The sequence below is a fragment of the Puma concolor genome, chromosome D2 (genome assembly GCF_028749965.1).
Source record: "Puma concolor isolate L17-30 chromosome D2, mPumCon1.1.hap2, whole genome shotgun sequence".
NCBI classification, from domain to species: Eukaryota; Metazoa; Chordata; class Mammalia; order Carnivora; family Felidae; genus Puma; species Puma concolor.
This window is the reverse complement of record NC_141677.1, coordinates 55,032,914-55,055,591: the sequence shown is the minus strand read 5'-3', so window position 1 is coordinate 55,055,591 and position 22,678 is coordinate 55,032,914. Positions and strand designations below refer to the sequence as shown.

Below are 22,678 nucleotides of genomic sequence, written 5' to 3'. Positions count from 1 at the left end.
GTTTTGAGACATTGTTTTGAGGTAATTTGTTGCACAGCAAGAGAGAACTAATACAGAACAGTTCTACTATGATCCACATTTGACAGATTAGAAACCCAAGCACAGAGAAGCTGAGTCACTTGCCAAAGATCACACTGCTGGAAAATGGTGGAGTCAGGATTCAAACCCAAGAAACCTGACTCCAGAATCTGTGCTCTCCACCATAGTTATGCTGCTTTATTGCTAACTAGTTTGAAACCTCATCGGTTTGTATTTCTGATGTCTGCTGGATGCAGAGATCCATGCCTTCTAGGAGGATCCTCTTTTATCTGAGTTTGTCTCTGGCAGGCTGAGATCTTTGTTTTGTGGTAGCCAGTACTGAACAACATCTGAGAGAGCTGACTCCCTGAAGACTCCATCTCAGGTCATTCCTTTATTCAACATATTCTTTTTTTTTTTTTTTTAATGTTTATTTTTGACAGAGAGAGAGACGGAGCATGAGTGGGGGAGGGGCAGAGAGAGAGGGAGACACAGAATCCGAAACAGGCTCCAGGCTCTGAGCTGTCAGCACAGAGCCCGATGCAGGGCTCGAACTCACAGACCGTGAGATCATGACCTGAGCCGAAGTCGGACGCTCAACCGACTGAGCCACCCAGGCACCCCTCAACATATTCTTATTAAGTACAAAATTAAATGAGGCAGGAATTTCCCCTTGATTTCTTTATAAGCTAATAGATCATCAGGTAAGGTATAGTGCAAATAGGGCTATAATCTGGGTTACCCCAGAGGAAGAGCATCTAAATCAGATAGTGGGGACAAGGTGAGGGTGATTGCCATGGAGGGTTTCCTGAAGAAGATGATGAGCAAGCCGAGTTTTGAAAGACAAGAAGGAATCAGCTAGATAAAGAAGTGGGATTAACTTTGCAGAAAAGAGCAAATGTGGATTCTCACGGAGAAAAACAATAAGACATTGGCACCTGGCACTTCAGGCAACTATTTTAACCACTTTAGGTTTGGTCTCATTGTCCTATAAGACAGAAATAAAATTACCTATTTGATCAGATTGTGAAGAAAATGCTTTGGAAACCAAAAGTTAAGGACAAATGCTTGTCATTCTATGCCTTGTGAAGTTAAGCAGCTCTGTTGGTGACGTGGTGTTGAATTTACTTTTGCCAGATATACCCATTCCACTCACCAGGTTCGCTTAAACTTAAATTTCAATTCGATAACTGGGGCTGACCCCCTGAATCCCAGCTGCATGACCACAAGCCGGCTATATGATCAATCTCGAATTATATGTTCCACTTCTTTAACATCAGCATAAATCATATGTATTTTATATGTCCATCAATAAATGTTAATTTTCTACCTCCCTCCTCTTGGGAAGCTCTAGGTTGTCTGTGAGGAAAGATGGAATAGGTTAAAGTTGGCTAAAGAAAACCTGAAGCACTTGAAAGAAGATCACGGTCTAACAGTTTTGAAGAAGGAAGAGATGGAGAAAAAGATTCTTCTTTTCTTAATGTGGTTTGTAGGGAAGACTAGAGAAGGACCAGCCTGGGAGAGATCAAAGGATGCGTGGGCTAAGAATATGGTAGAACAAGAAAGAACTTGTCAAGGTAGCATTTCTAAGCTAGAGATGAATTGGAATGGATAATATGTCTAGGGAATGACTGGCCATGCAATGATAGGGCTATGTAGGTGGTGCTGGAAATCTTAGCCAAAGTGGTAACACAAGACAAAGAATGAAAAGTTTAAGAAGAATCAGGAGTGACACAGAGTAAATTTATAGCTTCAGGGTAGGGAAATATCAGTCACAAATAACCTTGCTGACAAATTTCCATGGGCTAAATTAGGGGCTGGCAAACTACATACCGAGGTCCAAATCTGACCTGCTATCCATTTTGGTAAATAAAATTTTATTGGAACACAGACGTGGCCATTCATTTATGCAATGTCTATGGCTGCTTTTGCATTACAATGATAGAGTTGATAAACTATGACAGAAACTATGTGGCTTGCAAAGCTAGAAATATTCACCATCTAACCCTTTATAGAAAAAGTTTGACAAACTGTTTGCTAGATAAATAAGTTAATAAAATGCCTGGTTAGAGCCAGAAAACTGAGTGGGAGGTATACCCATCTTCATGTAATTGAAGAACTAAGATGAGGAAATATTCTTGTTACATATTGTTTCAAAAGGCAGGATCATGGCCAAAACAAATGAATTATTGGGGAGGCATGTTCTGGCTTAGCTTGATAAAGAATTCTAACTTGTAGAGCTATTTAACAAGGGAGAAGCTATTCTGGATGGTAGTCTTCTCACCGTTGATATAAAGATTTAAATAGAGAGGCATAGTGTTCAGCATAGCAGGTGTTCAATAGGTGTTGAACAAATATTAGAATGAATGAATACTGTCTATAATGTTTAATTTAAAAAATAATGACAAATAAATACTTATTGATCATGTATCATGTAACAGGCATGTTCTAAGCACAGTGTACATAATATCCCTTAATCTTTATAATAGCATTATCGGTAGGGTGGCAGAAACTACTAATTGTCCCTCAAAATCTGTTCTCACTTTTTCTCAATAATAGAACTTCTGAATTTTGGCCAAGCATATGGTCATCCCTTTAATGGCCTCCTTTATAGCTAGATATAGCCATATCACTGTCATTACTAATTAGATATAAGCAGAAGAGGTTTGTTATTTCTGGGAAGATTTTTTGAACAGAAAGGGTGTGCCTTTCTCCTCCCCCTTTCTACTTTCTGCTGGCTGGAGAGAAGGCATGATGACTGGAGCTGAAGTAGCTATATTAGACCATGAGGTAAACAGAAGAATGGACACCTTTCATAGTAAAGAAACAAGACAGAAGTCTTGGATTTGGGGGAAAGAAAAATAAAATTCTATATTGTTTAAGCCACCATTATTTTAGGTTTTCTGTCATTCACATCAAAACTTTTTCCTAACTAATAGGTGTGAATACTATTATCACCCCATTTTATGGATGATGCTCAGAATATTTGAATGGCTTATCTAAAAGTACAGAGGGGCGCCTGGGTGGCGCAGTCGGTTAAGCGTCCGACTTCAGCCAGGTCACGATCTCGCGGTCCGTGAGTTCGAGCCCCGCGTCAGGCTCTGGGCTGATGGCTCAGAGCCTGGAGCCTGTTTCCGATTCTGTGTCTCCCTCTCTCTCTGCCCCTCCCCCGTTCATGCTCTGTCTCTCTCTGTCCCAAAAATAAATAAACGTTGGAAAAAAAAAATTTAAAAAAAAATAAAAATAAAAATAAAAGTACAGAGATGTGATATAACAAGGAAGCTATGTAGTGAATTCCTGCATTGGAGGGGAAGTTATATTCACTAATTCACAGTATGTCGCTAATTTATTTATTAGGTTGTTAGATTTATTTAATATTTAAGGCCAGATGATTGTGTCATAAAGAACAATTAAATGAGAAAAATATTAAATGCAAACACATTGTTTTTTACGATTGTCAATGTCAGAAGGATGTGGGGTTTAACAACAAAAACTATCAGACAACTGTCAGTTATTTATTAAGTACCTGTTATCTTCCAGAGTTAAGAAGGCAAGGTGGTTATGGAACAGGAGATCAGGAAAGCTCTGATGGAGGAAGATTTAACCTGGAACTTCGCAAAGAGGTAGCAATTAGTTGTATCCATAACCAAGAAAAATACCTTGGGTAAAAGGAACAGCATGAAGAAAGATAAAGAAGTAGGAAAATACAATGCATAACTATAGATTCATCTGAAGTTCTTAGGAGAACATTGACTCCAATCAAAGAAAGGGAAAGTTGCTCAGTAATTTCACCAGCATGGAAAGAAATACTAGGGCAACTGTCAAAGCTGATAACAGAATGCAATAGTCTCTATTTAATCTTTAAACCTAGAGGATTTTATAGAGTTCCTTTCAGTATCATGTGTATGACAGATAAATAACTGTGCCACAGTTATCTATTTATGCATTCTCTTCCCCAAAGCCCATTCTGCAGTGAGATTAAAGAAAATATTTTGCCTACACAACCCTTCCTCCCTTTCTCCCTACTACAGGCACACCCACACCCAAGCCCTACATGATGAGTCAGTCTTCACTCTTTCTTCTCCACTGAATGTCTGCTGCTCCACTCCCTCCTGGACTCCTTTCTCTGAACTATTATGATGGAAACTCCAAAACTTACAAAGAAACAAAGCTTTTAAAACATTCCACAAAGGCACTGGTGTACTAATCTGGGTCCTCTTCCAAGACCTTAAAGACTTAACCCTTTGTAACTTCCACTCCCTTTATTGGAAAAGTTTCAGAGTCTGGGATGCTAGACTTGTGACCCAGAAAACCCAGAGATAACCCTAATCTTTATACTCTGTGCATATTAAATATCAGGAGTTAACTGATAGGTAGGTGAGAAAGTTATACAAATATTTTTTAACTAATACATTGACGAGGTTGCCAATATAGAAAAACAGAGTATCACAAAACAAGTTTGTTCATAACAGGTTAATTCTCAACTGTAAAACTCCCAAAGAAAGGAAATCCTCACTACAAACACAGTCTCTGATTAGTCTGCAAATCACCACTCTCTCCCTATTGCTCTCCTAGAAATATGGAATCAAAGACATTAGTAGAATTTTAAGCCAAGAGTGGAGGCAGATAGGATTGTGGTGTTGTGACATTCACAGCACTCCCTCTCCTTTGCTACGGTACAAATATGTCAAGAAATTCCAGAGTTATATGTATGTGTGCACATGCACATGCACACAGAGATGTATGTTTTTGGTAAGAGATGAGAAAAGAGAAAAAGTGAGAGTCAGAAGGTCACATTAGACCCTTCATGATTTAGTCCCAGTCTATTTTTTTCAGCTTCATCTCTGACCAATACCTAGGAGAAAATATCCTGTCATACTGGTCTTTTTGCCATGTACTGAACCAGCCTAGCATTAATGCCTCTGTGCATTTCCCTTCCCACTGTTCTCTAACTCTGCTAAGACTCCTTCACCCAACTCCGGTGGCATTTCCCCTCTGTAACCCTCCCTGATACCCACTGTCAGCATTAATTGCTCTTATCTGTTTCCCACAGTTCTCCCTACATTTCACCAGTACAAACATGTCATGAAACACTATACTGTAGCTATTAACTATATAGGACCACTGCATGAATTGAAAGCTTGTGAAGAACAGAGACCTTGCATCTTTAAACTTAAGGAGTTTTAGAGATACCCTGCATCCCACATTCCTGGCATGGTATCAAGGTATACAGTTGGTCTCAACAGACATTTGATTCTTTCCTTCTTTTCCATGGCTCTTTGAGCCCAATATTTGTCCATTAGGACCTGGATTCCTTAAGGGCTTTCAGTCTTCTAAATTCTAACCTTTTCCTGTTTCAATCCATCCCATATTACCTTCAGAAAAATCCTCCCCAAACAGCATTTTCATCATATCACTCTTTTTACTTGAGAAAAAACAGAGTTCCATTTTATCCAATGTAGTAAAGCCACACTTTATCCTAATCCTTAAGAACATCCTCAATTTCTTAAAAAGACAAAAAAAATTCCTTTGCCTGGGATTGGTAATGTAAATTAATATATCAATTTGGGGAGAAATAACATTTTAATAATATTGAGGTTTCTAATCCATAAACATGATACAGCTAGTTAGCACTATAGCTCTTTCTCTTTCTCTCCATATATACGGAGAATATATGTATGTATATGCACACACACATCTATGTATATATACATATATCTTTTTGGCCATTTGCTAACTATTTTACTATTATTTAAAAGCTTTGCATAAAACAAATATATGATATCCTCAGAGCTAATATTTACTTTGAAATGCCTTTATATTAGAACTGTCATGGACATCTAATAGTATTTTAAAAACAAAATGCTGAGACAAGATGTGCTCTGGAATTAAATTGGCTTTTTTTTAAAGTTTTTTTTTAAATTTATTTTGAGAGAGAGAGACAGACAGAGAGCACAAGCAGGGGAGGGGCAGAGAAGGAGAGAGAGAGAATCCCAAGCAAGCTACCCACTGTCAGTGTAGAGCCCGATGTAGGGCTCAAACTCAAAAACTGAGATCATGACCTGAGCCAAAACCAAGAGTCAGACACTTAATCGACTGAGCCACCCCAGCAGCCCTAAATTGGCTTTAAACTGTGTTTAGGTAAAAGAGCTCCTGCCATGTTTATTACTTTCACTAATACAACATGTTGTGTGATAGCTGGGCCTAGCAGCTGTCTCAGTTACGAGTGATATTTATGTAAACGCAAACTTAAAAAAAGAAAACTCTGTAGATCCTGAGGAGACAGGAAGCCCTTCTCGACTATTTTCTGCATGTCATGGATGAAAGAGCTGCTACATGGGCAGTCTGTTTTTACTGTGTGTGTGCTGAAATGTCACTCAGCTGAACTGGGTGTGCTCACAGGAGGCAGAGGATAGCGGGGGAGTAAATTGGCTATGTTGTATAGGGGTGGGGGCAGAGTCAACCACACAGCCCTGCGGAGCCTACACAGGAAAATCAAATCATGCATAGTATTGTTGTCTGAATATGAACTCTTAATAAGTTACTGAAACAAAGGATTATCTCGTGGTTCCTCAACAATTTTTGGTTCATCTGGAACCTTCCATGAAGGTGCCAAAGAGTTACCAAGGCAGTTAGACCAGGGAAGCCCAGAGAAGAGAGTCTGACATGTGATGCCACTTTTTCCACGATGAATTTGCTCTTTTGAAAGTCATGGCTGAGAGGCTGAGACACAGATTACTGTTTATTATAAACATGCAACTCAGGAACAGCCAGATGGAAGAGAAGCACAGGGCAAGGTATGAGAAAATGGTAAGTAGCTTCCATGCCATCTCCAAGCACACTACCCTCCCCAAATCTCCACATGTTCACTAGCCTGGAAGCCCCATACATATCTTCTTTAATTTATCTTAGTAATATTTTGTATTTATCTATACAGAGGTCGTGCACATCTTTTGTTAAATTTGTTCCTATGTTAGTGTTGTCATTAGAAATGGAATTATTTGGGGCGCCTGGGTGGCGCAGTCGGTTAAGCGTCCGACTTCAGCCAGGTCACGATCTCACGGTCTGTGAGTTCGAGCCCCGCGTCGGGCTCTGGGCTGATGGCTCAGAGCCTGGAGCCTGTTTCTGATTCTGTGTCTCCCTCTCTCTCTGCCCCTCCCCCGTTCATGCTCTGTCTCTCTCTGTCCCAAAAATAAATAAACGTTGAAAAAAAAATTAAATTAAAAAAAGAAATGGAATTATTTTACATTTCATTTTCCAGTTGTATGCAGCTAGTTAGTATGCAGAAATACAATTGAATATCGTGTCTAGACAATATAACTTATACCCTTGCTAAATGCAATTATTACTTTCACAGATATTTTGTAGATGACTCGGGATTTTCTATATGGACATCCATGTCATCTTCATATAAAGAAAGGTTTATTCTTTCCAAAATGCATACTTTTTATTCTTGCCTTACTACACAAGCTAGGATCTCCAATTATGATACTAACAGAACTATGGAGACCATACATCCTTGCCTTGTTCTCAGTCTTAGAGGGAGAGTATTAAATACGCCACTATTTAATGTGATATTAGCTATGTATTTTAAATGCCCTTTATCAAACTGAGTCAGTTGAACTGAGTCAGTCCAACTCTTGATTTCAGTTCAGATTATAATCCCAGGGTCGTGGGATAGAGCCCCATGTCAGGCTCCATGCTCCATGAGATTCTCTCTCTCTTTTGCTCCGCCCCTTGCTCCTCTCTCCCACTCATGCGTTCTCTCTCTTTAAAATAAAATTTAAGGGGCGCCTGGGTGGCGCAGTCGGTTAAGCGTCCGACTTCAGCCAGGTCACGATCTCGCAGTCCGTGGGTTCGAGCCCCGCGTCGGGCTCTGGGCTGATGGCTCAGAGCCTGGAGCCTGTTTCCAATTCTGTGTCTCCCTCTCTCTCTGCCCCTCCCCCGTTCATGCTCTGTCTCTCTCTGTCGCAAAAATAAAATAAATGTTGAAAAAAAAAATTTTTTTAATAAAATTTAAAAAAAAAAAAAGAAAAGAAAATGAACACCAGCCCCTATATCACACCATACACAATAATTAATTCAAAATGGACTATAAAGCTAAAATAAAATTGAAAACTATAAAACATCTAGAAGAAAACAGGTAAAATCTTCATGACCTTGGGATACAGAAAAAATTCTTAGGACACAAAGGGAAAAAAAAGACAAAATGGACTTAGTCAAATTTTAAAACTTCTTCTCTGAAAGCAAGAAAAAAGAAAAAAAAGACAAAGCACAGATTGGGAAAAAATATTCACAAAACATGCATCTGCAAAAGTACCTATATCCAGAAAATACATAAAACTCTTATAACTCAATAAGCAGTTAACAACACAATTGCTTTTAAATGGACAAGAGATTTGAATACCTCATAAATACATGAATACTTCATATATATATATACACATATGTGTGTGTGTGTGTATATATATATATATATATATATATATATATGGAATATAAGGAAATTGTGACAGATCAACAAAATTTCTATACGAAAAAAATATGAAGCTCAATCCTTTCCTCACACCACACACAAAAGTTAACTCAAAATGCATCACAAAATGGATCCTACATGTAAAAGCCAAAATTACAAAAGTTCCAATAGGAAATATAGGAGAAAATCTTTAGAACCACTGGAGTAAGCAGAAATTTCTTAGGCTGAACACAAAAGAAAAACAAATGGATAAATTGCAACACAATTAAAAACACCTGCTCTTCAAAAGATAATCCATTACTGTATGGTAGAAAATATCTGTAAGATAAATATCTAATAAAGAATCTGCACCCAGAATACATAAAAAAACTTCTACAACTTGATAATGAGAAGACAAACAACACTATTTTTTAAAGTGGGCTAAAGTTTGAATAAGCACTTTACAAAAGAATACAAATGACATAAAAGGACATGAAAAGATGTTCAATGTCATTAGTCATCAGGGAAATACCAATTAAAATCACAATGAGATAGAATTCATCCCCACTAGAATAGCTAACATTAAAATGACTAGCCATACCAAAGTTGGTGTGAACATGGAGAAAATGGAATATTGTGGTGGGAATGTAAAATGGTACAGCCACTTTTGAAAACAGTTTGGCAGTTTCTTATAAAGTTAAATATACATTTACCAGATGACAAAATTCCACTGGCAGAAATAAAATAAAAGCATATATCCACAAATAGACTTATATGCAAATGGCTTTAGCAGCTTTATTCATAACAGCCCAACCTGGAAGCAACCCAAAAGTCTATCAACAGATAAATAAACCACCTGTGGTATATTCATACACTAGAATACTGCTCAGGAATAAAAGGAATGATATTCTGATTATACAACATATATGGATGAATCTTAAAAACATTAGGCTGTGTGAAAGAAGCCAGACACTGAATGATTCCATTTATATGAAGTTTTACACCTGTGCTAATATAGTAGCTACTAGCCACATGTGGCCATTTAAGTAAAAATTTAACTTAAATTAAGTATATTAAAAATTCAGCCCCTAAGCTGCACTAGCCACATTCTGAGTGCTCAATGGTTGTATGTGGCTTGTGAACTGTATAGTATAGCACAGATAAGACTATAAAATGGCACAAAGGGGTGGTGTATACTCCTCCAACTGTATACTTTACCCCATCAGCATTTCCAGTAGACTGCAGGCTGCATTTCAATCCCACCTGTGCTCTTAGCCAGCTCTCAGCACTGAACAACCTGCTCAATTGTACAATATGGTGCTGACATAGCACTACGGCAGTGGAATCATTCAATCTGAGTTTGGATCCCATCTCCAGTTAACCTTGCTAAGGCTTAATTTTTATATCTGTAAAACGGGGGGGGGGGGGCTAATAGTTTCTCATGTAACCTTCACAATAATACTATAAAGTAGTAATTCCTCAAAAAATAGTACCCTTTATTCTCATCATTATAAAAACTGTCCCAGAGTCATCACATATTCCTTCCTGATGTAAAACCATGTTTATTTCTTTTAAATCACCCCCCAGGACTATAATAACAAAGGCTCAATAAATATTTGCTCACATATTGCTTTGTCCGGAACATTATTTGTATGTTAGTACGTGATGATTTTTTTTAAAAAATCTCATCCAGTGCAAGCAGTTAAATTATTCTTTAAGTTTGTCTCTACAAGTGTACTGGGTGCTAGCATGAGTGCAAGGGACTACATGACTTCACAAGAAGAGAAAGGCACAATCCCTGCCTACAAGAAAAATCATTTGCTATTATGGAGCCATAAAGAAAAAACTTACGATATGAGCTAATATCATAAAACACTGAATAGTCCAGGCAGTTAAAAAGTGACAGAATCATTCAATAATGTGTGTACTAATTAAGCAACTGATAAAAAAAAAATGACGATACAAATGGCAGAAATCAGCATGAACTCAAGTCTTATCAGCAAAGACTTCCCAGAGAATGTCATAGTCTTTAAAAGAGGACTTTGCCCTGGGAAGTAAGGCCAGGGAGAAAATGGAGGAGAGAGGGAATTTTGGCCATGTCTTGGAGATGGGATGGAAGGTTGTAGGCTGACTGGCATGTCAGAGTATATGCCAGAGGCTACTCTGCCCTCACTAAGCAGAACGGCAGCAGAAGCAGCAGAACCATCCTGGATAGGTGCTGGAAAGTTCTCCCATCAGGTCAAGGCAGTCATTGTGGAAGCCTTGCAATGAAGGGGAAGACAAAAGTGGGAAGAACCCAGAGCCACTTCCTTAAAGCCCTTGCATTACCTATCCTATGCATTAAAAATATAACAGGCTTCCCCAGACAGCCAATTGCCACCATTCAGTTGGGGTACATATAACTCATGTTACAAGCAATTTTTAATTAATTGATAGTTTGCAATATCAACACACCCATTCACTATTTTTTTTTTTCAAACTGGTATTCTATAAGTCATTCCTCAATTAATGTAATTGTATTTCCAAAGAATTAAAAATACATGTGATGAAATGTAACTTACTCTGGATGAGATAAACATAACAGAACAGCTCTACTACCCTAACACATTCTCACATTACAGTCTCTCAGTAAAATGATCCTGATTTAATCAATTTAGGATATGATTCAGCTCCTGCAAACTCTTTTCTTCATGCCTGTGTTTCTTGATCTCCTTCCTACCTGGGTCCCCCACATCTGATATCTAGCCTACATTTCATCATCTCACGGAGTAAAACATTTTCCAGACTAAATAACTCTCCAGTTTCATAGAGATTCGCCTATAAAGCCCTAACAGATGGAAAGCATTTTAAATCCACATACTTAATGCATAAGATAATCATTTCTAGCCATTTTCTTTTTTATATTTACATTATATTTAACACCAGCACCAACAAAGGTCTTCAGAGGTCTTCTGGTCAACAAGCTTAAAAATTACTCCTGTTCCTTATGGATGCCCACCAGTGACATCAAATTCTGGGTGGAAGCCGAAGCCAACAGCTGACAAACAGCTGATATGATTCTACTGGATTGTTTTCAGTACAGTTAAAAATGCAAATGGAACACCTCATTAAAACTCAATGTCCATTTTAGTTGTGCCTCTGATTTCTCACGAAGTCATCATCCAAATGGGAGAAGAAATATTATTCATACTTTTTACCTAATTGAAAAAAAATGAGGCAAATAAGCTTTTTGTATTTTGTTTTTGTTGTTGTTGTTTACATTTTTTTAGTCTGTAAGTCAGAACCTTGACATTCTTGCTATTTTTCAGGGCAGTGTCACCCAAAGTACAGAGCTGCTTCCGAGTCCACAATCTGTAACAAGCAGGGTTGCTCAGACCTGTATTACCAGCTTTCAGGACATTCTTGAGCCTCTAACAAGTGATGGAGGGTAGCGGGTATCCAGGGAGGGTGAGGATATGCAGGAGGAAGCAAGGAGCCATGAGTTGGCCAATCTCAGGATGTGGGTGGTGTGGGCTCCTCAGGAAATCAATGATGTCACATGACAGTTGGTAAGGTGCAGTTCATTTTGTTACCATTATATCATTATTCCAAATACTAGTTATGATTTTTATAAGTTCCAGGGCTAAAATTAAAAAAGCAAGTTTTGGCAAGAGTGTTGTACCTTGTTCCATACTGTTTAACAAATAGCACATGTTATATTTTTCTGATTATAAAGCAATACCGATTTACTGTAGAAAATTTGAAAAAAGTCTGATAAGCATAAAGTAGAAAAGATAAGGTAAGATCATTAGGTAAGTCCTAATTTTCTTATAACTTCCTTCCAGTTTTCCATGAACATACATCTTTTAAACTGAAATTTAAAACTGAAATTATATTGTATACTCCATTTTTATCCTGCTCCAGTTGTGTATTATCTAAAGGAATAACTTTTGAACATAATGAAATCTATATAAACATCAACATTCCCTTTCCTAATGTTCTAAACATTATTTTAAAAAGGAGGAGAGGGGCGCCTGGGTGGCGCAGTCGGTTAAGCGTCCGACTTCAGCCAGGTCACGATCTCACGGTCTGTGAGTTCGAGCCCCGCGTCGGGCTCTGGGCTGATGGCTCAGAGCCTGGAGCCTGTTTCCGATTCTGTGTCTCCCTCTCTCTCTGCCCCTCCCCCGTTCATGCTCTGTCTCTCTCTGTCCCAAAAATAAATAAACGTTGAAAAAAAAAATTTAAAAATAAAAAGGAAGAGATCAGGGAAAATTATATAATCTGCTCCCCTGAAATCAAGCCTAATCTCTCCTGTTTAATGTATTTATAATACTGCCCCATCCTTGGAATACAATAACTTCCACTCGATCTTTCTTGAAATGGCTGGTCAACCAAAAGGGTATGATTCATTCGTGCACTTACTCAAAAGAAGTTTTTTAAACACCTAACTATGTGCCAAATCCTATGCTAGGCACTAAGTATAAATGTTCCATAAAACTACTGACTCTAATTGAAATTTATCAAAGAGATATATGCTAGGTTCAGGTGTTGTTTATAATATTAAACTAGGAGGAACAGAGCCAAGTTTGAGGGTGATCTAATCAACACCAGACTCTCCAACCCACCAATTTGACACTCACCTCAGCCAGGGTGGTCTGCTCTGCTGCTCCCCGAACCTGCCTATTCACCCCCACTTTTGTGTCCTGTTCATCACTTCTGAGCCCCCTCTACCTGCCTTTCTCCACAGCCACATTCTATTCAGGAAGCTTCTTTGATCACTCTCAAACTACTGCTGCACCTACCATCCAGAACATTCTTGAGACAACCTTAATTGCCCTTGTTCCAGAGTGGCGTGGTGATAAGTATCTGGGACGGGTGCCAGAGCTTCATTTTCTTAATTATTTCCCACAACTAAGCACTACATGCATTACTGCCAATCACCTAACCATTCCTCTCAGGACTTTCTCCACATGAATCCGTCTCTGAAAAGATTTTTCAAGGAAAATATTCTACACTCTCAGTTGTTGCAAGCATTCTATATATTTCCTATCCTGACTAATGACATTGGTTGCCTTCCTGCAGTGGGATGACAGCAGAGACAAAACACTTGGAGTAGCAAACTTTGATCCACTTTACCCATAACCCCTCAAGAAAACAGAACTACCCCATGTAAGTCAGTCTCTTGGGTCACCTCATCACCTCTAGGCCACATCAAGATCTGAGCACCTCCTGTCTTATTCAATCGTCACAGTAACTCTGGTGAGGCACATACTAAGCCCACAATTTCCAATTTAGAGATTAAAAATAAGAAAAAGAAAAACAGGTTTAGAGATTGAGCAACTTGCCCAGAATTATCCAGCCAGCCACTGGGGAAGCAGACATTCAAATGCAGGTAGTTACTTCCCCATAGCAAGCCTTTTATGCCCTAGCTAATATTCTTCCTCACGTGCTCTTCCCATGAGACTGAAACCAGTGATTCTCACATTTACATCATGTGAGGACTTGGTACAAATACACGCGCCTGGGTGCTAGCCCAAGATGTTCTGATTCGGGAAGGCGAGGAGAGATCTAAATTTCAATAGGCACTTCCCTTCTTCCCCCCACCAACCAGGTGACTCTGGTGCCAACTGTCTTCAGACTACACTGATGATACTGCATGAAACACAAGGAGGCTAAACTAATCGGGGGTGGGGGAAAAGGCTTTTGTAAAATGGCATTCATTTCTTCATTACCCATGATCCATCAGGGCTTTATTATTAGTTTTTTTAAAGGTTATTTATTTTGAGAGAGAGAGAGAAAGAGAGCACGAGCAGGGGAGGGGCAGAGAGGGAGGGAGAGAGAATCCCAAGCAGGCTCCACGCTGTCAGTACAGAGCCTGATGTGGGGTTCAAACTCACAAACTGCGAGACCATGACCTGAGCCGAAACCAAGAGCTGGACACGTAACTGATTGAGCCACCCAGGTGCCCCATGAGGGCTTTAAAACAGGGTGGCTGGGAGTTAGTGCTGAACTGGTACAGACTGTCAGTTTGGGATGATGAACTAGTTCTGGTGATGGATGGTATCGATGGCTACACAACAATGGGACTGTACTTGATGCCACCGAAATGAACACTTAAAAATGGCTAAAATGGCCAATGTTGTGTTATGTATACTTTATCACAAAAAAGAAGAATAAAACCAGGGCAGAATGCTAACCTCTTAGCTGCCTTGCAGAGAAGTCTGTGATACTCCTTCCTGCTGAACTGCAAAGAGGTGAGATTTACTTTTTTTTTTTTTAATGTTTATTCATTTTTGAGACAGACAGAGCATGACCAGGGGAGGGGCAGAGAGAGAGGGAGACACAGAACCCAAAGCAGGTTCCAGGCTCTGAGGCATCAGCACAGAGCCCAACATGGGGCTTGAACTCACAGACCACGGGATCACAACCTAAGACGAAGTCGGATGCTTAACTGACTGAGCCACCCAGATGCCCCTACTTTTAAGGAATCCCTTGTGAAAGGGACCTACTGAGAGACAAATGGTAAAGAAATTTGGCCCCCAGGTGACCCTTCCTCAGCTCTGGATTAGCTGTGCACACTCCAAGGCCAGGTGACAGGGCCCATGCTCAGCAAGAGTTCTCGGCACATGTTAGCAAGCCCCATCCCCTTCCTGCCCACAGCTTGGGAGCTTCTGAAAGTATATCCCCTGAAGCTCCCCTTGGGAGCTTCTGAAAGTATATGTCCCTGACATACCCATGGGTGTCCATGGACATGGTAGAGAGGGAAGACGGGTGCTCAAGGGACCTTGGGGAAAGAGCCTGCTTCACGGTTTCAGCCAGCTCCACCCTGGGATTTTCAGCAAGTCACCCCACTTCCCTCAGACGTCACTTGGTCCGTTCCTTCTCACTTTTCAAATTTCAGCTCAAATAGCATCACCTCAGAAAGGCTTTGCAGGCTCTAAAGCAGCCCTTCACCCCTCCCACCCATCACTTTCTGTAATATTACACTGCTCTTTGTCTTGTGAGCATTTCCCACCACTGGAGATTATACATATTACTTATTTGCACACTAGTTACTGGCTGGCATCCTGAAAGGACAATCAGAGCTTCTGGAGAGCTGTGGAAGTGCTGGTTTTGTCCACTGCCATGTTCCCAAGGCCTCGCTGGAGACATAGTAGGAACTCAATAAATATTTATAGGATAAATAAATGAATCAGCCTCCTTTGTTAAATTGTGTATAATCAGTTCCTTCTAGCTCCCAAGACAATTTATAGGGAAGGACAAAAGAGATCCGCTATGGCCAGGGTACTTTGTAAAAGGCAAGACTCCACACGCTAGGTGGGGTTATAGTGGGGATGGGAGCAGGGCAATTTGTGAAGCCTTGAGCACCTCAAGGAGCCTCCTCTGTGACCTTGACAGTAATGTGGCTCCTCCTTACTCCTGTTCTCTCTCTAAGCAGAGACTTGTCTGGAATCTAAAAGTGATGATGCTCCACCCTGCAAACCATCCAAACAGAACGCAACACAGTTATTTATTACAAGGCAAGTCTTCTCTGTGAGTTTTCTCACTAATGGGGCATTATTTCTCAAAGAACAAGATGTCACCTAGGACGTCAGGGATCTGTCAGGTGGGCAAACCTAGAAGAACCACAAAGATGCCCCCTGCCCCAGGTTATTTGGGTTCAACAAGCATAAACCGAGTGCCCAGTATATTCCAGGTCCTGAGCACAGCCTCAGGAACAAAGAGGTGACTGTGATTGTCATACTGGGGTGGGGAATACAGGTACTAAATTTAAAAAATCAATGTTTTGTTTGGGGCACCTGGCTGGCTCAGTCGGTTGAGCATCTGATTTTGATTCAGGTCATGATCTCATAGTTTGTGAGTTTGAGCCCCGCATCAGGCTCTGTGCTGACAGCTTAGAGCCTGGAGCCTGCTTTGGATTCTGTGTCTCCCTCTCTCTCTGCCCCTCCCCAGCTTGTGCTTTATCTCTCTCTTTCTCTCTCTCTCTCTCTCTCAAAACTGTATAAACATTAAAAAATATTTAAAAATCAATGTCAATAAGGTGAATCAGCATTGGAGGGGAGGTATGTGTGTGTCAGGGAAGGCTTTTTTGAATGATTGAGACCTAAACTGAATTTAAAGTACAGAGGAAAGGCAGGTGGGAAAGAGTGAGCAGCCCAAGGTAAGGCACAGAATGGGAAGACCACATGTTGTGCTTAGGGAGCTGCAAGTAGTGAAAGCATTGGGTATTCACTGCCAGGGTGGCCAGGGTATTAGGAGACAGCTGGTGGCCAGAGAGGAAAAGATGCTGAGGGATGTACCCAAAGAAGTGGGTAGGTACACTTTCCTGTAGGTAGCAGATCAGAGCTGTTTTTCAGACATATATCTGAAAGCCGTGTGGAGAAGAGCACACTCATTCGTCCAGCAGCCCCTAGGGTCAGTTTGGCTTGGCTAGGAGTAAAAAACAGGTGGAATGAAAAAGATCAACCAGTCTTCACTGTGTTGCAAGCAGAAAACCTGAGTTGGGAGGAGCTTGGCTTGAGGAACTGGAGAGATCTCAAGAAATTTCCCAGCCAGACTTGTGTCACATGCTAGAGGACATGGCTGCCTAGGTCTGTCTAGGTCATTGATTCAGGATCGCCTGTGGAGCCCTGCTCTTGGCAGTCTCGCCCTGGGACAGTGCAGCTTCCTGACACCCTGGCAGAGCCTCCCAGGTGATGAGTCAGTGCTGAACAGAGGGAAGAGGAGAAAGAAGAACCGGTATAGTTCTCAGTGGAACCTCCTCTGAGTCCTGAGTGAAGGCAGCAGAAATGAAGAGAAGGAAAGTTATGGCCCTGGTGTTTCTGCATAAAATACTTATGTTCCAAATTTTCTCACTAGATGTGGTACGATTCAGAGCATCAAAGGCAGGTAAACCAGAGAAAGAGAGAGAGGGAGAGGGAGAGGGAGGAGAATGGCTGGGTTGGGATACAGCAGGTGTAGAAAAGCGTTCTTCTTCCTTCCTTTTTCCAGCTGTCCTTACACTGGAGCTGCCTCAGTCCCATGCACGCAAGAGAAAAGGGAATGATGAACCAGGGGGATATACTTTCAGAAGCTCCCAAGCGGGAATTCTAAACTTTGCATATTCATTTTGATAATATTTATAAAAAGAAAACCGTTCTCAAATTCAACCTACCCCCTGCCCAAATTAATCACTCCACCTTTGGCTTGGACCTGGGGACAGAGGTGCAAGTCCCCATCTCATTAGCACAGGCTCACCTTTTCCCTTTCTCCCCTCTACTTCCAGCTCCTCCTGCTCAAGGCACTGAGAAGGCACTCAGCAAGTGGCTGAGTCTGACAAATTCCCTGTCATAAGGTTAATAGCATATTCACAGTTGACCCCTGGGGGATGTGCTTCTCATCAACCCCGACAGATTGCAAAGCCCTGGCTTACTATTTACCACCATATCCTAGTATCTACTAGGCAGTCTCGTGCACAGAACAAACAATAAATGTCTGTGGGATGGACAGGTGCAAAAGTTGGGAACACGGTATGTTCCATCAATAAGGGAATGATTAAATAAAACATAGTACATTCATACCCAGGAAAACAGATTTTTGTTTGTTTGCCTTTATGACACAAATTTAGATAAATGTACCTGGAAAGAGTTTCAGAGCATACTGTTTCACTTTAAAAAATAAAAATTAAATTAAAGAACAAAATATTCTATGAGGTCACTTATATAAAACAAAACAAAACCACACGCACACACAAACAAAGGTATATCTTTATGTGTATGCATATGTATGACTATATAAACACATTAGGAAAGTTTGTAAGAACACCCACTGAACTTGTAACAGTGATAACTTCTAAAAAAGAAAGTCAGGGGTTAATGTTAATGGGGACTTTAACTGTGTTTATACATTGTTTACAATTCTTTCCAATCAATAATGTATTACTTGCATAATTTAAAATAAAGCATAATCTACAAATCAAAGACATAATTTTTTAAATCTGAAATTATTTTATGTGATTTTCTTCATCCTGTAAAACTTTGCTTGAATGAGTTAAAGAGTCTGAGGAAGTCAGTAGACCTAGTTCCCACTTGGGCAAGGGTTTATTTATCCTGCTTATCTCTAGTTAGAGCCAACAACGCTAATGATTCTGAATAGCACAGGCCACTCCTTGGCCGTCCCATCCACTCCCACCCACGACTTCAACTATCACCTCTATGTGGATGACTCCCAAACGCCTCTTTCCAGACACAGCCTCTCTCCACAAGCTGCAGTCCTGACTTTCCAACTTCCTGTTGGGTAGAGCCAACACCCCATGTACAAAACCAGACTCCTGTCCTCCTCCTCTCCCTAATTCAATTCTTTTGCCTAACTCCCTCCTTCCTATTAACTGTCATCTTCTTTTTCCCAAGGAACCAAGAAAGGAAGTTTCCCATTCATCTCTAGCCCTCTTTATCCATATATCGACCCAGTTAACTGTTACATTCTAGTGATTTTTCAAAGAAATTCTTCCCAACTGTTAACTCCCTTCTGTTGTCACTGACACCACATCAGATCAGGTCCTTTTTCAGCCATAACCTGGACTAGGGGAATAGCCTTCTAAATGGTCTCCTTGCTCCTGACAGCTTTGATCACCAGAGGAAAGAAACTTAAAAACAACAACAACAACAACAACAACAACAACAAATTAGTGTTAGATGCTTTTTCATATACCATCTCACATGGCTGCCTAGGTCATACAACAATCCCTAGTACAAGGTGTTATTGTCCTAATTTTGGAGGTTTTAAAACTAAGGTCGAGAATTTGCAAGGTGATTTGCAAAAAGCCTCACAGCTATTAGTTGCTGGAATTTTGATCTGAACCCTTATCTGTTGATTCCAGAGCACGTGGTTTTTCCACCACAGTTGGGAACTTCCATGGATCCTTACCTTCTAAAAGATAAAATACATACCTCTTAACCTGCCTTGAAGGCCTTCAACATTCTAGCTTCAAACCTAACTTTGTAACAGTATAGAGTACGCACCTGTCAAACACACTAATAATGTTTCACGTGCTTTATTTCATTTAATCCACCACAAATCTATGAGGTAGGTACGATGATTATGTTCATTTTATGGATTCAGAAACTGATGCAAAGTGAGATTAAAAATAGATTACTATGTTGGGGCGCCTGGGTGGCTCAGTCAGTTAGGTGTCTGACTTCGGCTCAGGTCATGATCTCACAGTTTTTGAGTTCGAGCCCCGCGTCAGGCTCTGTGTTGACAGCTCGGAGCCTGGAGCCTGCTTCGGATTCTATGTCTCCCTCTCTCTCTGCCCTACCCCTGCTTGCTCTCTGTCTCTCAAAACTCAATAAACATTAAAAAAAAAAAAACTAAAGAAAATAGATTACTATGTAAATCAAAAATTATCTCAAAATAAAATTTAAAAAATAGCTCAATCAACATTACACAGCTAGTAAAGCTGGATTTCAAACTGAGGTCTGTCTAGCTAGAGAAATTTTTAGGACGCAGAATAACAGGTAATTCAGTTCATGCAATCAATCAACATTTGTCACAGGCTCAGTACTATGCTGGGGCTGGAGACAGGAGAAGTGAGCACTGACAGTAGTAGCTGCTCCTATGGAGCATATGCTCTATTGGGAAAGGCAGATATTGAAATGGGAAGGGGAAGCCCGCAGTGCTAAGAGACCATGGACTCAGAAGGAGTAGCCTTGGAGAGCTGAGGGTATCGGTAAGTCAGTCACTGCAATAAGGACCATGGGAGAAATAGGTTTGGGAAAAGACTGAGCTCAATTTGAGACACAAGTTTTGGGAGGATGTCACACAGGCGGCTGGATATGCAGGTGTGGAGCTCAAGAAGAGCACAAAAAGATCTGGAACCATTGATGCAAAGGTGAAACACAACTCATGACAGTGGATTTAACCTAAGGAACCCCAGCATTTATGCAGGCAAACAAGGAAAGAGAGGCCCCAAAGGAGCCCCTGCCCACCTGGCTGACTAACACTCTCCTGTGAACAAACCTTCTGAGGACTGCTTCACCTTTTCCCAAGCAGGAACACCTTTCCCTTCTTTCTATCAAGCCATACCATGCCTCAGTTAAGCCCTCACCTTGTACCAGAAGACTCCAACCCAGAGCTTCCTCTCCTGGACTCAAGTCATGGAACAAATGGCCAGAGACTCCACCGTTTCTTTGTAAGGATACTGAAAATTTCAAGTATTTGTGCCCTATGTCTCCCTAACTGAACTGAAAGCTCTTTAATGATGAATCACTGGTTTCAAATTAGGAATACAGTTAATCCTCTTTACAGAACCAATCAATAGTAGTCAATTCCAAAAAAAAAAAAAAAAGTGTAATAAAGCAGTAAATCAATAGCCGAGCATTTATGTAAACTAGTTACTCCAGAAGGACCGGAATGCCTTCCTCAATACAACAGCAACCAGCATCCTGGGCATGCTCTCAAGTTTTCCCCTGAGCCTCCACACTGAATAGAGCCAGTCACAAGGTGACCTCTTCTTGTGCATTTCTAGTCTGTTCCTTGGAATGTGCCACGTTCTTTAGGCTTAGCAGCCCTTGCTTCCAGAATCCTTCAAGTTGAAAAAAAAAAATGTCTTCCAAAGGGAAGAAATGAGGGTGAAAATGATTTGCTCAAGGAAACACCAAGTAGCAGCCCAAGAAGCATCTTTCCCATGAGTCAAGCCACAGTTTTAACCAAGCCCCTTTAACAAAATCTTGTCATATTTTATGGCTCATAAATGATTCCTCACTCATAAAGTTTACACTACCCTTCCATACATAAATAAATGTCCGAGCTATAGAGAAAGGGAGAGAGTTAGTAACTTCTTGTTTCACAAATCACAGAAACTGTCAGGTTCTCACCCACATTATCACCTGGCTCAGGTAAGCCCAGGTTAGGCAGCAGCTTTGGGGGTATTGCTCATCCCATCGGCAAGCACAGTTGCTGACACACTGGAGTGACTCAACGTGACCTCTGTGTATATGAGTGATGAATGGATGAGAAAAGAAGTTTGGGAAAAAACAAAACTGTAGAAAAGAATGAGGAGGCAGGCAATGAAGGGTGACATGTAAGTAGCAAGAGTGAGAAGAGACAACCAACCACCCCCTACATCTGAGGTTCAGACTCTCCCCTACTTCTCCACAAAGACACCAACACAGTAGCAACATTTCGGGGTCAGTGTCTCAATCCTAAAGCTGTGAAATACACACTTAACAGTATTCACCATTTAGTATTTTTAAGTTTTGTAACTGCCTTCTTTCTTTCTCTTCATGTGCCTTAGGAACACTTTTTTTTTTTTTAACCTTTCAGCTAAATTAAGCCTTGACACCGAAATTGACAACTACTAGATTCTTAGGCAATGATGCAGCCCAAGCTTGTCCTTTAGGTTTACCTCAGTGCTGCTTTAACATCCCATTGCTCCAGAAAAGATCTGTCTTTGGTGTCTGGTATCCTCAGGGATGGTGCCTAACCCTCTAATGGCAGAGTTCCCATTCTGCCTATCTTATGAGAGACACAAAGAAGCATGAGTGTCCCCAGTATTAAAAAAAAAAAAAAAAAAAAAGAGCATTGATCGCATTTTCACAACACAGGAAGAGCCCCAGTTAACCCATCTCTGATATGCACTTTATCCTACTTACTTTGCCACACAAACAGCATCTCTAGCTCCTCACCATATTGGAGGCTGCCCCTGTCACTCTCAGGAAAGCACAGGGTGGTCTCCTGGAATCCAGTCTACGCATACCCAGGAGCAACAGCTAATTTTAACAGCAGCCTTTGATGACCATGGCTAAAATCTAGCTAAAAAGAATTCCAAAGTACAATCCAAATGGGTTCTAGATTAACCTCTATCTTAGAGATATAATTCATTAATACAATGATAATAAATTGCCACAACAAGACTGCAAGCATGGTTTAATGGTAGATTTGTTAATGTAAGGTAACACAGCAGTAGGTCAAATGTGAAAAAAGCATTAAATCACCTCAAAGATTACCCTTTTGGCATGTGACATAATGCAACTTCCTTTTATTTCTTTTTTAAAATATGTGACTACAAAATTACTTTCTCAAAGTGATTTAAGCTTTTTAAAAACAAAAGACAATGTTATATTTCTTAGTGAATATGAAAAGCGTTTCCATTAAAATCGGGATTAAATTAAAAGGTCTATGATCCTTATTCTTAGTTAATAATACTCTGGAATTTCTGATTCACAAGAGAAATAATCATTACTCGTG

At 40.4% G+C, this 22,678-nt stretch overlaps 1 protein-coding gene across 8 annotated transcripts in view; it reads right to left on the bottom strand.

Annotated features, from left to right (window-relative positions):
- The window catches only part of PLCE1 (phospholipase C epsilon 1), a 323,759-nt gene that overhangs the window by 289,605 nt on the left and 11,476 nt on the right, over positions 1 to 22,678 (bottom strand). The window contains exon 2 of one of the 8 annotated variants that reach the window (XM_086680404.1): positions 3,545 to 3,629. The exons of the other annotated variants lie outside the window; for them this stretch is intronic. The gene's annotated coding sequence lies outside the window, so the exon portion shown is untranslated. The remainder of the gene's footprint in view (positions 1 to 3,544; positions 3,630 to 22,678) is intronic. 8 annotated transcript variants of the gene reach the window in all.